Consider the following 17737-nt stretch of genomic DNA (forward strand, 5'->3'; position numbering starts at 1 on the left):
GTCAACATTTAAATGAAATTATCTTCAAAAAGTAAATGTCATGAACCAATCTAACGTTTCAAATAAAGAACCGATGAGATTTTGCAAATTTTATGCGTTTTTTTTTTTAAAAAAGTTATCAAGCTCTTAAAAAATCACCCGATACTTTCCTAGCAAAAGGACTATTTTATCTGTTACAAAGTTAATCTGTATATTGTTAATATTGAAAAGAAGCTAGTCTATCTGGGGTGTGAATGGGAAACTTACGTCATAAGTATTATAATGACCTTCGCATAATGCATAAACCTCCATATAAAGCTAAAAAAAAATAAATTCTTTTATTTACGTTGGTACAAGAGTTTATAAAGAACAAAGCTTTCGTATGTTTTTTTTTTTTTTTTTTTTTTTTTTTTTTTTTTTTTTTTTTTTTTTTTTTTTTTTTTTTTTTTTTTTTTTTTTTGAAATTTCTTCTGCAAATATACACAGGAATATTTTCTTATTGATTATCGATGACTAGCCGATAAGTAAATCAACTATGGTATTAGCGTTTGAAATTCATTGAGAAAAGGCTCAAAATTATACTATGTCGCATAAATTATTTCTTGAACTAGTACATAAGTATGATTGATTTAATACTTAGGAAAACAAGAAATAATATTCTGTGAAATAGGAAGACAAGAAATAATTAGCTTACTCAATGCTGAAGAGTTCGGAGAATAATATCCGTGAAATTTCTCGCTTCCACAAGAGGAGATTAATGTTTCTAACGTTTCTTTATCTTCACCTATTGCACTGCATTCTCTAATGCTTTTTGAACTAAAGGCGACTAAAGGCGACATATTTGTACTTATGCTCACGTATGTGTCTTGAACTTTATTTTGGATCGCTTCTTCAGGATATATTTCCTTTTTTCACGCTTGAGTTGTGTCAAGCTGTCATATTATTTTTGTTCAGCATTTTTTGGCATTTCATGGTGGAAAGTTTTAAGATCTTAAATTGTAAGCGTACAAAATACAGCTTGTGCAACAACTGAAGCCGTTTGACCTTCAAAAGAGTAATTGCTGGGCTCTATGTTTCCAAGAAGATTTCTCAAATTTTGTTCAGTCCACATTTCTTCAAAACTTGCGCTGTTGAGAACGTAGCCGTCAACGGCGACCGTTGTGCCATGATAACCGATTATTTGAAGCTCGTGATCTCGACGTCATTTGGTTTCCCATATATCGCTCCAATTAATGGAGTTAATGAAAGAACTTCTGTGAGCAGATGATTTCCACCAAGATCATGTAACAACACGGTTAAATTTTTTGCTGTGGGGATATGTAAATTTTTTTAAATTAATGAGTCACTGGTTCCGTAAATCGACTTCATTCAATGTCAATAAGTGACATAGCAATTCATCTTCATATCTGAAATATATAATAACAGTAATTCAAAGTTTCGCACAAGGTACCTATATCTTATATTTTGGAATAAACCAAAACGTAAAATGTATGATATTGCATTGATTAGCAAGTATACATACGTTCTAAAATTCTTTTTTTCCTAAATAATCAATTGTTGTTGTATACTACTCTTTACCGATATATTGTATTAATATATTATATTACGTAATTTATTAGTCAATATACTTGGTAGACAAAGAAATAGGACGGAATAACATTATATTTAGGATAAGGCAACAGTTATATCCAATAATGGAAGGTACAAGGAATAATGGGATCAGGAAAGTCACCAAAAATTTTAAGCAAATATGAAATTATAATCATAACTTTTTTTCTTTTCAACTAATATATTCTCCGAAACTTGAAGCGATCTTGAAACTTTTGCATGTGTTCCTTGGCAAAACAGCGACGATTAGTACGTAGATAGGCGTAACAAAACCTTGCCACGCCCACAAAACGGCGTTAAATGAAAATTTTTAAAGAGCCACAACTAAGCACTAAATTGTGATATAAAACTGTATTTTGGCATAGGGATCGCAGAAGCAAAGGGCACCATTGGCCTAGAGATTAAAAAAAAAATTGGCGTGATCCCGCCTTCTAAGAGCTTTAAAATACATGGGTCGAATCGTTACATCCGTGAACGTATCACTCGTCACGTAAAAGTCTGTATTTCGTATTATGACACACGTGATTGTAATGCTTAAATCGTAATCTGGCATGATGACGTACTTGAGCGATTATATAAACGTACGGAGGCATTAAATTTTACATTTGGAATTACAAAGGAGAACTCTTTAAGAGCCGAGATGTACAATGGACGATGGCACCGTTAAAATGTTGATAAAGAGCCATATAGCAGGACCGATATCGTACGCCTACTTCCCAAATAACACAATTTTAAATTCCATCTAATTTTACAATTTTCTAAACTGCAAATCAAGCACAAATTAATGTGTCGAATGTATCATGACAAAAAGTGTGCAAATCGGACGACAATTTTCAAGTCCCTAGTACCGAATAATCTAGATCAATGTTTCAATGGCGAAATATCACTCAATTTATTAGAAATATTTTAGAAATTCGGAGAACAAATATGGGTGGAATTGGTGAACTTTTTAGCACCACATACCTAATAGAAAGATTTTCGAATGTCCAGTTGTTTTTATAACGCATATATCGGCAAATGTGTGAGTTATTTCTATAAAATAGATGGAGTGCGTTTTTTTAATAACGGCCCATCTTTGTTACTAAAATGAACAAAATCGGGCGAAAACTTCCTTACTTGTTTCTACATGATTTATTGTACGTAGGTACAGGTACATATATATATTATATTGCTGCACTTATCACAGCAATGAATGTATAGCGGAAAACTCATTCGTATGTATACGTTATAATATACGTACTTTTGCTTTCGAAATTGTTTATATAACATATGTATGTACAAGAAGTGCAAACTTGGCAACAACCAAATAACGCCCTCGTAATTACCAGGAAAAAACTTTAAAATTAATTCTGGAAGAAAAGTAATGCCAACTATGCTCCGCCCTTGATTTCACTTTTGGCGTACGGAGAAATACATTTTAAATATATTCCAAACTTTTCATTTGTAGTTAGAACTCAGCGGTCTTTACCAGGAAAAGAGAGGTGGGTTTGGCGAGTTTGGTTATACATTTTTTTTTTTTCAATTTTCTTTTAATCTGCAGCATGCAAAGTAAAATTTATATTTAGAATACATATTCTCCCGTAGTTATTATTATTTATGGAATATTTTAAGGGAATATTTCGTTGCGTAAATTAAATTTTAGTTAAATAATATCTGGATGTTTGTTGCTGATATAAACACATCCCGCGTGTCGCTCAACAATCTTCTCAAATTTATTTATCTTAAATTCTTTGAGAATATGATATCATGTGAATGCCCGCCGCCACAGTTGATTGAGATTTGAGCACTTTTATATTATCTTTAAGAGCGGCAAGGGTCTGAGGCTTGTTGACATAAACCAGCGACTTCAAAAAGCGCGACAAAAAGAGGTCTAGAGCGGTCAAATCAGACGTTCTTGTTGGTCAGTCCAAATCGCCAAAAAGGGAGATTAGACGCCCGGGAAATGCATTATTCAGCATATCGGTTCTGGCACGCACGAATATCAAAACAGAACTGATATTAGAGATCAATTGCAAAATTTATAGCATCTTCTGATCATCATCTGACTAGATACATACATTTATGTACATACATGGATATTTCATTGCAGAGAAAGGTGAAACTCACAGGGGGCCATATCAAGTGAATACAGTGCTTGCTCAATAATATTTGTTAAGTGTTTGGCCAATATTTAACAGAAATACGTAGATTTAAATTTTAAAATTCGACTGACATAAATAGCTGCTGTAAACATACTGGTAGATAAAACGCGCTAATTTTTGGAATCATATTAACAGTTGTACGAACCCAGAAAAAAATATTTATCTGTCTCCATATAAGCGGGACATGAGAGGGGAAATGAAGAATTCCCGATACTTTCTTGACGGGGTGCATATACATATATATGCAAATATATGTAATCAATTTTCGATACCTTACCGACGGTAAATWGTTTGCATTTTTGTGCTTCTCCATTGGCTATGTACATAGATTACCAGGCTTTTCGCTGCCAATTACTTGTTTTTACTTGTTTGCCGTCATATGAACGCCTTTCAAACGGGTAATTTAATGGGCCTTGAGATCCAGCGGTAAAATGCGTATAACAATTTCTTGTCATATGGATAAGTTTATGCAATCTGCAATCTCCATATTTGTACTTTCCACGCTTCACAGCTTCATTTGGCAGGCGGAAGCTGATAATCGTAGCCTTTCATCTGTTGTGAGTTGAAATGTGTAATATGCGGGTCATTTATGTAAAAATGCTTACTCGTATCAATAATCTTCTTACTATATCTGAAAAGTTTACCGTATTCTGCTGACAGAAATATCCCAAGGACAATGCACCCTAGGTTGTGGATTTATTTTTATTATAATTATTTTATTATGATTTTTATATTATTTGGATGGTAATAGTGGGGAATGCAGTTATTTGATAAGTATTTGTAAAAAAAGAGTATAGAAATTTTGACAGCTTAAGAAAACACGAACAGGAAAATTTACCCCTTAACAGCAAAAATTTCCAATAAAAATTCCAGATTTTTTTTTTATTTTGAGGGTGAGGAGATCAAATACTTTTGTCGGTTTTCGTAAACTAGCTAAAGACTGGACACATTACTTAGACGTAACATTGGGATTATCTGTTGCCATCAATAAGGTAAACTAATGACTTTTAAAATTCTTATATTTGAAAACATTATTTATAAGCATTTATTTTTCATTCACTTTGTGAATTTCTGATGTGCATATTTACGTTTACTTGTACATCAACGACATTGACCATTTATTGTACATCCTCGTCCATGCTTCAAAAGAACAACACATGTGTCGGTTTCTTTTCTTTTAACTTTAAGCTATTGTAGTTTTGGTTGACCACAAGCATGCTGTGGCTCTTGACGCTCTTTCGAACTTTATAATTAAATTGTACGCTAAGTTTGCCATATTGGCCACTAACGCATATTTTAAAACTGAAACAATTGTTCGCAAAATAGAGGAGTTTAAAATAACTTAAGTAAACTTATTTTGAAAACTATCATGAATAAATTTAAAACAATTATGAAAGGGCTAAACCAGAGGAGCGGAATCTGACCAATTTTATACATACTTACCGACAAATTCGGCATAAGATTTGTTTAGAAACTGAGAATCCTTGTATTTAGTATATGGGAGTTAGGGTAGTATTGACCCGATTTTATTTATTGACTATTATCATGCTACATACTAAAAAAGTGTTCTCTGGGTTTAATTAAGGTACCTCATTTACAACCACCAATCATATTTAGTAAAGCCAGCTGGATATTCGAATATTGTGATACGGATATTAGTTACATGGGGATGGATCAAGTTTAAAGTCACCCGCAACTATGAAGTTTTATATATTAGGTGTATGGGTACTATTTTAAGAAAGGATTTAAATTTGAAATATAATTATTGTTAACATTTATTGGCACTGGGACCTACAGCAAGGAGCTTGGTTCGTTTTGGAGAATTTTTGGTCATAAGGTGACATACTTCTTTCCTGTAGTAATACAAAGGCATGATATCTGATATTTGTTAAAATCCCCCGGGGGTTATCATCAAATCTCATCCATTTTCACACTGCTTGTAGGAGTTCTTATAATATTTCTCTAGCGAATTTGGTTGTTGTAGCATTGGTGGCTTAGAAGATATTTTACTGAGATCCCTGCAGAATATAAGGAATCGCTTATTGCGATGTACATATCACTGTATAAGCACAAGTGGTTATGTACACTAACAGATAAATCATATTATTTCCTATTCAATATTTAATAGCCTTCCGCTTGTCACAAGATATACAAAATAATATTTATCAGCTCACTCAGCTTTTCTTTCTTACTCGCAATGAAAATGTCGGACTTATCAGTTCAATGGCTTGGTCAATGTTTCAGATTGAAATTTTGTTGCCTTATACCAATCATACGTACGCATAAATGTTTTTCCTTTTATATCCTTTTTTTCGTTTGGCTGCTGTTGCTCTGAAATTGTCTGGCTAGTATAATGCAATTAAAGCTTTCGCCGGTGGCGTTATTACGATACGCAATTTTCCGTTTTTTCTTAAGCATAACATGTTCATTTCCTTATCTTAATTTTTTCTGCTTATTCGAAAATGGCACTTAAATATATCAGTCATGAAAAATTGTTGAGCACAAAATGATTGCAACATAAAATGTTTTCGAAGATTACAGAAAGTTGAAAGATTTTTAAAATGGCAAACTACATTAAGACGTGTACCCAAAAAAGAGAAGAAATATCTGAAAATATCTGACTTTTCAATACTAAAGATCTTATCAATAAATATTATATAACTTTTGAGTTATAGTATGGAATATGTTTACGTTAAATCACTCTTTAACCTCTCTAAAGATGTTTTGTGATTCCACTGTTTAATAAAAAATATGTGATATAAATTTTTTTTTAAATAATATAAACATCAGGGGATATAGAGTTTGGAAAAAGGTCTAGACCAATTTTATTCATATTCCGTGGTAAGCCACATAATTGTCAAGGAAATTTGTCCATTTAATTCCAGGGAAATATCTCATTTTAACCAGTCTAAACAGCTTGAAGTTATCTGGAAACACGGAAATCATAATAGGGGTTACATTGGCGGGAGAGAAAATTTTTCATTAACATTGTTCAGATATATTTGAGAACAAATTTTCTAGATATTTTATAATCATATAACTCACACACTGAGCGACTTATTCGTCTAAACCGTCTTTTGTATTTTTTCGGTTTTTTAATATAATTCATCCAGAAGTTTTCGCCTCAAAGTATTAGTTTCTTCCCATAAAAAATTATAATTTTTTTTGAAATACACGCAACAGAAAAGCACAATAACCTTACAGTCTCAATTCTACGAGGAGAATTGTGGCCGTACAATACGACAGGGTACGCGCACTTCATAAGATAGAATTGAAAAATAATAAGTGATGATTATTGCAAACGAAATTGCAATTGCTTTCAGTACAAGGGCGATTATAGTAGCAACGCAAGGAGTAGAAGTAAGATGTGAGACAGATAAGCAGCTTACGATATCGACTTAATTAATCCAATTATTTTAACTTGTTGAACTCCAAAGAGGTATTAGAATATACTATATGTATCCACACAGAGGATGAGCAGCAATAAACTCTTAGACATTCCTGTCAACAGAAAACTTTTAAATAAATGAAAGGTGCAATTGAAAATACATTTATGTCTTTTGTCAATTTTAAGAGTTCGTGGGTTGTTATGCGAACTTCAGTAGCGTTCATAAGTACAAATGTTTTGCAAGTTTTTAACTATATACATACGTGTTAATTTAAGCACTTACATCAATACGCTACCACTGCGATTTCAATTATGAATGGACTAACGGTCATCCTATGATATCAAATTTGGTTGAAATTCGTCGAGAAGATTTAATGCGTTATGAGGTTTGCTTTGCTCTCTTATTACCTCTCTGGGAGTGATTTCGTGGTGTGATACCACCAAATTTAAGTTTTGCAGTATAATTTAAAGCTTAGTTATATTAATTTTTACTTGCCTGGACAGGGTTTAATACGAAGTTTGCAACATCCAGAAGAAGACGTTCGAGACCCTCTAACATACCAGTTGACTTAACCATCTCTGTCCATCCGTGAGTTTGTATATGCCCAGTTTTAAAGATAGTTGGTGTACCCATCAGTCCCATCTGTGTCAAATTAATCATGAGTATTCTGCACATGCTTGTCTGTCTGAAATACCCAAAGTGCAAATTATTCAATAAAGAAGTTCCATTATGTTTTGTGTGCGGAATCAAATTTTTGTGCCGAAAAGAAAATTGGAAAAGGCCTTCGGTGTTAAATTGGTTGTCCCTTGAAAGTGTTTTCGATTGGTAAAAATTATTCAAAAAGTGTCGAAAACGCGTTGACGTCGATCCACATGCAGGTCTATCATCAACATCAACTATGATCAACACATCAATAATATAAAAGGATTAATGCTTGCAAATCTACGATTAGTAGTTAGACTTACTAGCGTCATTGGAATATCGGAAGGATCAGTGAAACCCATTTTTTAAGATCATTTATGCCTATCAATAAGGAAAGCACGATTGGTCCCAAAATCACTAAACTTTTTCGAAAAGAGCAATGCTTTTCGACTGCCAGGATGACAGGAAAAACTACCTATGGTATGGTGTACTCCGAATTCCTTCCGACTGGCCAAACTGTTAACAGGGTTTCAGTATTATGCGTCGTTTGCGCGAAGCTGTTCGTAAAAGGAGGCCAGATATGGACCGACAACTCTTTGTTTTGACACCACGATTTCTCGTGAATTTTTCAAGCGAAATCGTGCCGCAACCACCTTATTTGCCTTATTAAGCACGGTGTGACTTCTAGCTATTCAGCAAACTCAAACGAATTTTCCGGGGAAACCGTTGAGAGTCAATTGAAGACAATTGGAGTATTTAAAAAAAAAAAACGTTGACACAAGTGTATTTGAAGCCAGGGAGATTACTTTGAAAGGGAGACATAGATTTAGAATAATAAATTAAGAATTCTAAATTACGAAATTTTTATTTTTTACTCATAGTAGTACTCATAGTAGATCAAAATCGCGCTTAATACTTAACAATGTTGCTAAAAATATAAGTAGGATAACAGTTTTCTACCGATATATACATACATATTTACGTTATTGCTATTATAACGCCACTCCTGTAAAAAATGTACAAAATAATCCCATCTGATATGTGACGTTTTTATTGAAGTATATGTGTGCTGTTAAATTATTATATATGAAGACCCATAAATAGAAATATTTGTCTCAATGGCAAAGGTAATAAGATTAAAGAACTTACTAAGTCAGGGTAGAAGTGAAATTGATGACTTTTAATAGAGACAACAACCATAAGTGGCAAAAAGCGTAACATTTTCAGGTGATTTTCAATGAGTGAACGTCTAGGGTATGCACGCAAATAGATACGCATTCTAAAGTAGGCAATAAATTCGAATCAAATACAAATGATAATTTGTGGAATTATGAGTTATGAACTTAATCACAAGATTTGGAAAGAAGCGAAGTTTCTCTTACTTTCGTATATTCTCATATACATTTACTTAACGAAAATCTATGAAATGTCATTTTCTGACGCACTCACAATATCCGTATAATGCTTTTGATAGCGTTTGTTCACATATACACTTACACATAATGCTGTAACGCTTATGATATAATTTAAGGGGCAACACCAGTGTAGCGCATGAAGAATTAGGCGATATTCGTGAATTTTTTAAGAGAAGTTACGCAATTGAATATTTCGAACTTCTTTGAATGTAATAAGGTATATTATCGGCTATATTTTAAGAGTTTTTTTTTAACATGTTGAAGAATAACGGAGTGTCTCAAAAAAAAGTGCCAAAATTGCTGGCATGATTCTGGGAGGATGAGTGAGAATGAAACAAGAAAAATTGAAAAGTTTATTAAACTTAAGGATATTTCCTATCCAATAGCCTAGAAGTTTTGAAAAAAAAAAAAAATTCGTAGGTCAGTGTATAGTAATTGTATTTAAAACTTGGTATAATTTGAAGTCGATCGGTCAATTTCTGGATGAGTTATGACGCCAGAAATTTTTAAATATGTCGTTTTGAGAAAAATGTGTTTAAAGTTTCGCTTATAGAAAGCATATATAATATATAAACTATCAGAAAAGCAAATAAAACACAATTTTTTGGAAAGCGTCACACTGGTATAGCCACTTAAAGTCATATGAAGGGAGAAGTATTTCATCTCCTTCCCTCAGAAAGTTGTTAATATATGCAGACATGTTAAATATTAGCATTATTACCTCTTGAACTCGACTGTAACGGAGTAAAAATTAATATTTCAAAATGCTGTAAGTATGTATATTATTTAAGTATTACAAAAAAGATTTTATTTTGCTACTTCATACCACAATGCGATAATAAATGAAATCGTATAACAAAAATATCAACGCAATCTTTTCATGCAATAGCACTACCCACAATCTTCGCCCACTACCGTGGAGTAACCCTTCTTAACATCTATGCGATGTTCTTCAACGGTAACAAACTGTGGCCTTAGACCTGGCAAATCAATAACTGACCAGATATTCACCATGCGCTAAATCTTAGAAAAAACCCGGTGAAACAGAATCGACACGCAAACCTCTTCGTTGCTTCCAAAGCTACTTTTGACACCACGAAAAGGTACTGCCTTTAGACGCGATGTCTGAATTCGGTTAGTTCTGCTTTCTCCAGACTTGATAAACAAGTAAAGCAAAAAGGTTTGGCAGTAAACGAGCACAAGACAAAATTTCTCCTGTCATCAAACAAAAAGTCGTCGCACTCGCGATTAGGTTCCCACGCCACTGTTGACAAAGTTGTAGATAATTTCGTCTATCTTGAAATCATTGCGCATTGGCCACGGTGAATACCGCATTCAATGGAACGATGAGCTGTATAAGATATACGACGATATTGACATAGTTCAGCGAATTAAAAGACAGCGGCGACGTTGGCTAAGTCTTGTCGTCCAAATGAACGAAAACATTCCGAATCTGGAAGTATTCGACGGCGGAGATGTACTTGGATTTGCTTAGAATCTCCATTTGGCGTTCTTGTATACTCGGCTATAACCGCATATACGGTGTCTACGCCAGTAAAGAAGATATATAACTGGTTAAAATTAAAACCTTCTGAGACTAATAGTAGTATAATAAATTAAATACGACTTAGTGTAGCAAATATGTAGTTCCGGCTTTTCTTTTAAATACTTACTAGTGTAATGTTCATAAGTTTTGCTTGGGTTGGAGTGGAGCAATGGTATGTAGTAAAATCAGCCGGATGCTCGAAAATCTTGATTTTAATTATAAGAGACTACGTCAAGTTCTCGACCAATTACAGTTGAAAGGATCTTTTCATAGTTTGTCAATAGATGTCGTTGCAGTCGTATATCTCCATTACTTCCAATCACATTGAGTTATTCCATATAGTATGCGAAAGGTGAAATTGTGAGCTTCATTTGACCAAAAATATGGAGTTGTTTGCTGTGCCTGTGGGTCCACTTTTGTAGCCTCCCTATTAAAAACCCTGTTATTTCTGTTGCGATATAACGTGCACTGTTTGTTTAAGATTCTGTTTTCTTATCTTTGCTACCTGCTGAAAAACTAATATACTATACTGTACAACGATGGAATCGTTCGCTCATTTCGGACTGTACCAAGAATGTGTATATGTATTATTATGCGTTGTTCGTTTCATTTCGATCAATCAATTATTTTGACGGCAAAGGAAGTCAGAAATATATATGTTTGTATATGGGACTCTCGTAAGCCACCCTGTAAAAGATGTTCTCATAGTTTTATTTTCCTCTCATATCCATATGCGTCGTAATAAAATAACAAAAATACTTACTGCAAAATAAAACGAAGATAATTCACACTCTCATATCTGAATGTGGAGAAGGAATTTGTAATATTTCCTATTTTACACTAGCACGTGCCTATACAAAAATGCCAATGCCAGACATTTAATGAAATGCCTATGATATTACTAAACCTAAAATATGTGGTTTTAGAATGTGCATATTAAATTTTATTTAAGAATGTAGGCTTTTATGACATTGACATATTACGTGTAGTAAATGAAATATTTACACTAAAAAGTATATATGGAACAAGGAGTAATCATGCTTCTGAATGAAAATACTTGCCAAAATGACAATGATAGCTTCACCACGTTATGAAATATTTCATATTTGCCAAATTTGTAGAAATTCGTCACCTCTGTTCACATCAAAGTAATAAACCATAAATATATTTAAAATGGTTTTTTTATTTTTTTTTTTGAGAGGATTTTCCTAATTTTAAAATAATAAAATATTTTATTCAAAACGGCTAAAGGTAGAATTTAAAAAGCCCATTTCAAATAAAACATCTGTTCACCATAATATGCCATTTTCACTTAAATTAGTTCGGTTGGACTAATGCTATGTACAAGTAGTTCACAGAAATATTGGTAGCAGCTCTTATACTATATATATAGAAGTGTGTACAAATATTTATTTGCACTGCTCGAAATTGTGGAAATTACCGTTATATTAGAAAAAGTAAAAGTACTCCAGCACGTTGGGAAAATATATGTATTTATATATAATGTTCCTTTGCATAGGTCATCAGTACCGTGTTAAGATAGTAAGTGGTGTAAAGTGCCGCCTGAAGGTAAGTACACAAATTTACCGCTATCATTTATTGATTTTGGTTTTTTTTTTTTGTATCCACAGCTATGACTTTGCACCCATTCCTTACTTTTATTAGTTTTTGCGAGCACAGTAGCATCTTGTTAGTCCATAGCTTCAATGCAAACATTTCACTGTTCAAATTGCGCACACGCAGCTAGCGAGAAGGAAATAAAATCTTGTGAAAGTACAGAAACTTTTCTAATTTCTTCTTCGAACGTTTTGCACGCAAAGCAGTGAAGTCAAGAATTTACAGAAGGCGTAAGCATACTGTAAGCAAGGGAGAATACCAATAGAAAAGGTACCAACAAATTAAATTGCTTTTGTTTGAAAGTGTCGAAATTTAGCAAAGCATATTAAAATAAAATTGTATCGCTAAAATGCTTTGGGGGAAATAAAAGAAATCTGCATTATTGCACTTTGCCTTTGTATTTTAAGTAGCCACAATTTCTGTTTAAATCGACTTAGTCAATTAGAATCACGCCTGGAGTGCATGTTTAATCTATTTTTTACTTTGTATGCGTTTTACTAACAGAAGGAAACGTCGCAGACCGTATAGAATATATATGTATGTATATATGTACATATAATGGTTCAGCTGAGTTGCTTTAGCCATTTCTGTCAGTTTATCCGTTCGCCTATATTTACATCAATGTTCAATATCAAGTTCTTAAAAGAAAAACATTTTGTTTGGCAAGAAATTGGGATGTTCTACGAGCAACGCTATATTATCTGAAGATTTTTTTATATCGGATAGCAGCCTTCAGGTCCTTGTATGGCAATTTTTTAAAATTGTTAAGGGTATTCTGGTAACATTTTTTACTTGTTATTTTACACAGTTACAGTTCTTCATAGAATAAAGTGGCTAATAATATTGCCTCTACATATATAATATCAACATCAAAATGGCTCAGTCAGTGCTATTTGAGCAAAAAGACAAAAGAGCTCCTACCTACATACTATATATCAAAGATGTAAGAAAGGGATAGGTTCGGACGTTTCCGAGCATTTCATACTCTTGCAACTTACAAGGATCAAAACCAAGGAAAACTCTTTAAGGACCAATGCCCTATCTCTCCCCCCACCAAAGTGGTCGTGCGGACATAAATGAGGATCAACATGTGGGCCAATCAAAATCCGTGATCACGAGAAATTCCATCGAAACTGTGCGTGAGTTCACCAAAAATCAATCGAAATCATCATCTCCAAAGCATCGATTTATCGCATTTTGACCAAACATTTGGGCTTACGCATTTGCCCCTGAAAGGAAAGCGTTATGCTGACGTAGAGGCCATTCAAAAGGCTTGCACCGGCATACTGACGACCATACCAGCCAACGAGCTAAAACACTCGTCTCTGCACATGCTTTTGGACCGTGCAAAAAGCTGTATTGAAGCATAATGAGACTATTTTGAATAAAGTAAATTGATTTTGCCGAAAAACCATGTTTGGTTTGGAATGAAATTTGTATATGTTTCATAAGCGAAAAATAAAAACTATTCTACAATATCTCTGTAAATGCATTTTTGGAAATTCAAATATTTTTATGTGTCATAATAGTAATTATAACTTATACAGTTTTATAAGTAATGAATATAAGTTGAAAGAGCGTTTCCGTATTTACACATTTCACTTGGCCATAGTGTGGGTATTAGAATACAAATCCAACAAGCGTGATTAAAAATACTTAATAACCTTTTAAATTCATTTACATAACAATAATAGTGCAGACTACTGCCCAACTTAGTCACATAAATATGAATAAATGGATCAGATTCTTATTTACCCAATGCTCCGATTTGTATGTTGTGTTTTCAAAAAGAGTCAGGTTTGGTATCGCACACTTAAATTTTAGCACATATTGTAAATATAATATGTAAATTTAAACCGCATTTAAAGTAGGGAAATGAGCTTCCGGACTGATCATATCCTAATGTGAAGCAATTTTAACTATTAAGTTAGTGTATATTAGTTTATACAGATACTAGCTGACCCCGCAACAGTTGTCCTGCGTGGAATTATGTGTTTTGAAATGAAAAGAAAGTTAAATTTATCATTATATTTTTTTCAATGCAACGCAGCTTCTTAAACAACATTTTTTGGTTTCTGTTCCGGTGTACAGAAAAGATGGTTTTCCATTTCGTGAGCACGCCACTTCTAACTGGCCGTGTGAAAAACATAGCATTTCCAAATTTATGCCACACACTATGCGACCATCCTTGTGTCCTGTTGATTGTCATCTCAAATGCAATGTTTACTGGAAACGGAATACGTTTGAACTAAAATGGCAAATCGGTTAAACTCAAAGGAATTCGTAAAATCAAGCATTCTGCCTCTTGTATTCGAAAAGGGCGTCACAATCAGTCTGGTTCAATTACACAGTTTCGGCGCAAGCAGATTGCGAAACATAATAACGACAGATTCAACTTTGAAACGCAACTAATGCGGTGGCGTACCAAGCCTCTCCAAAGAATTTAGAAATTCCACTGGATAATTCACGGCGTCGTCTTCGTTGTTAAGACGAGCGATCGATTTGTATTAGCACAAGTCTCGCGGAATTTGCCTTTGAATCTTCAAGTTTAAGTCAACAACGTGATGATTCATCTTTCGTGAATTGATTGCTTTCGCAATGTATGCAAATATCTATGCTTTTGCGTTTTGCCGTCGGCATTTCCACATTGGCATGTAAAAATAATTATTATATGAATATAATTTTGTATGTATGCATGCATAGTACTATTTACAGTAAATTTGGACTTGAATATTTAATAATTTTATTTGATTTTTACATAACACACTATACTAATAGTAGTAATAGAAATTGAGTTTATCACAACAATAATAAATACATACATATGTATACGCATGTGCGCGTTCAGAAAATTAAATCATGATTTTATCACTTATACATATAATATTACAAGTGCGCGCATTAATCTGCTTGTTCATGCATTCATATATACTTATATGTATGTACATCCATACATATATTATATTTGCATACACTTCCGAAAAAATAATGCACAAGCATGCATACATACATATGCGTACACATGTGAATATGTCATCAACAAAAACAACAATTGCTCAAATAGCAGAAGCGTCAAAAGTCAATTTGACAGCCGAATTGGCGAAGCCCAAATCTAGTAAATTTTACAACAAAAATGATTTCATTCTTAACGCAGGCGCAAATTCTACAAGCGACCTCGCTTCATTCATAAAAACAGACGTCGTAACATCTCCTCGAGCATGCCTTAGCCTACAAGCGTCTTTTCGCGACGATATCAAAAGCTAAAAATCATAAATTGAACAACTTTCTGATGCTTCTTCACAGAAAGAAGTCAGAAAAGTGGCAACAACGGAGTGGTCGATTTATAATATTTGTCCATTCTAAAATATTTTTCCGTGACTCTCAAATAATTGCGTCGATATGTATGCAAGCTCATACATATGCATACATATTTAGGCTAGTTTGTGGGCAAAGCTGTTACAGCGGCAAGGGAAGCGGTCAATAGGCTTAGCTTAAGTGGATATAAAAAAGAAATGTTTCCTGATTTTGATCGGTCAGTTTGTATGGCAGCTATATGCCATAATGATCCGATGTGAACAAAATATTTGTGAGATTGCGATAAGTTCTGAGATAGTAATCTGTACCAAAATAAATTTTCATACTAGGATTTGAGTTTGGTTCAATCAGTTTATATAGCAGCATAAGTTGTTCGAAATCGGTGGTTCCGACGAATAAACAGTTTCTTGGTGAGCAAAAACCGTGTGCAAAATTTCAGGATCTTATCTCAAAAACTTAGGGACTAGTTCGCGTATATAAAGTCAAAAAGGCAGACATAATGAAATCGACTTAGCTCTTCACGCGAATCATTTCTATTTTTATAAACATATAGACTAAATAAGGGTGAAAAAAATCGTGGCAAACTTCATATACTCTATTCAGGTCCATAGCCTTAAATTCTTTCTAAATCGTGCTTTTCTTCTAGGGAACTCCATTAAGAGTCAACGTAGATAGATTCCTATGTTACGATAACGATATTGCTTTTTTGATATCGCAATTCAGGTATTTAAAATAATAACTCGAATTTATAACGTTATCCCAGCCTTAATATGTAAAATAAGTGCTAAGTTGTTTGGCGTAGGTAGATAAAAAGTTAGGTGGTGTGTCATCCGTCATTTTTTTATCCACTCAACGCAGCTTACTCTTAACAGCTTAACAATGGCAATAATGCTTTTAAAATATGACGCTATTTTTCGGCACAGCTTGGATTTTCTATCATCATACAAGTGCTGAACCAATGAGCGCGACAGATATTAGAATACACACGTTCTTAGGGACACAGGTTTTGAGCCAGCTGCACAACTACATAACTATGTCCCTAAGAATGTGTGTATTTTAATATTTGACAGATGTCGCCTGCAGTCTGTCGTGCTCAATGTGTTCAGCACTTGTCTCTTTGACCAAACGCAAGTTTCAGCTATTGGTTGACCGTGACATCGGAGATGCGAAAGAAGCGTGCGACACTTGTTGTTATGAATGTATTTACATATGTATATGGCTCGCATTTGCTTTCGTAAACATACAGACAAATGTGCCAAAGAAATAATATATGTACATACATATGCGTCATAGAAATTCTATTGGTACAAATATGGAAATGATAACGAAATAATGCGAATATGCATATTTCGTGAAGGTCATCAAATTTCTTCTTCACTTTTCAACAGCCGAAATAATTATTTATAATTTATTTAAAATAAAAACTATTTTATAGGTAGTTAAATGGTCTTGACCATAAAATAATTTATTTGGATAAGGATTAATATAATATAAACACATAAATAGCATGGTTTGAATTTGGTTACCATTTTCATTAATGTTTAAAATGAAAAAGTTGTTGTAGTGACATAACTACAACAATTGGACATATGCTACCGACATATAGACATTACGATGTTCTTCAATATTGTTGTACATTATTTTGTTCTATCGCTAATAGTTTCGGCAGCGCATTCAACGAAAGACATTTTAAGACTCATTTTTCTACACCTTTGGTTACATTGTTCAAATTTTACCAAGGATCCCTAATTTTTTTTCAAAATGAAATTTAGCCTATGTCAAATTGGAAGAGTGTAGCATTCGTTTGGTGAAAGAATTTTTTAAATCGGCCCAGTACTTTTTGAGCCTATTCATTACAAACATACAAACATACAAAAATAAGTACAAATCTTTCCTCTTTATAATATCGGGTGATTTTTTAAGAGCTTGATAACTTTTTTAAAAAAAAAAACGCATAAAATTTGCAAAATCTCATCGGTTCTTTATTTGAAACGTTAGATTGGTTCATGACATTTACTTTTTGAAGATAATTTCATTTAAATGTTGACCGCGGCTGCGTCTTAGGTGGTCCATTCGGAAAGTCCA

This window comes from Bactrocera latifrons, unplaced genomic scaffold (assembly GCF_001853355.1).
Source record: "Bactrocera latifrons isolate USDA-ARS-PBARC rearing strain unplaced genomic scaffold, ASM185335v1 scaffold_102, whole genome shotgun sequence".
Taxonomy (NCBI): domain Eukaryota; kingdom Metazoa; phylum Arthropoda; class Insecta; order Diptera; family Tephritidae; genus Bactrocera; species Bactrocera latifrons.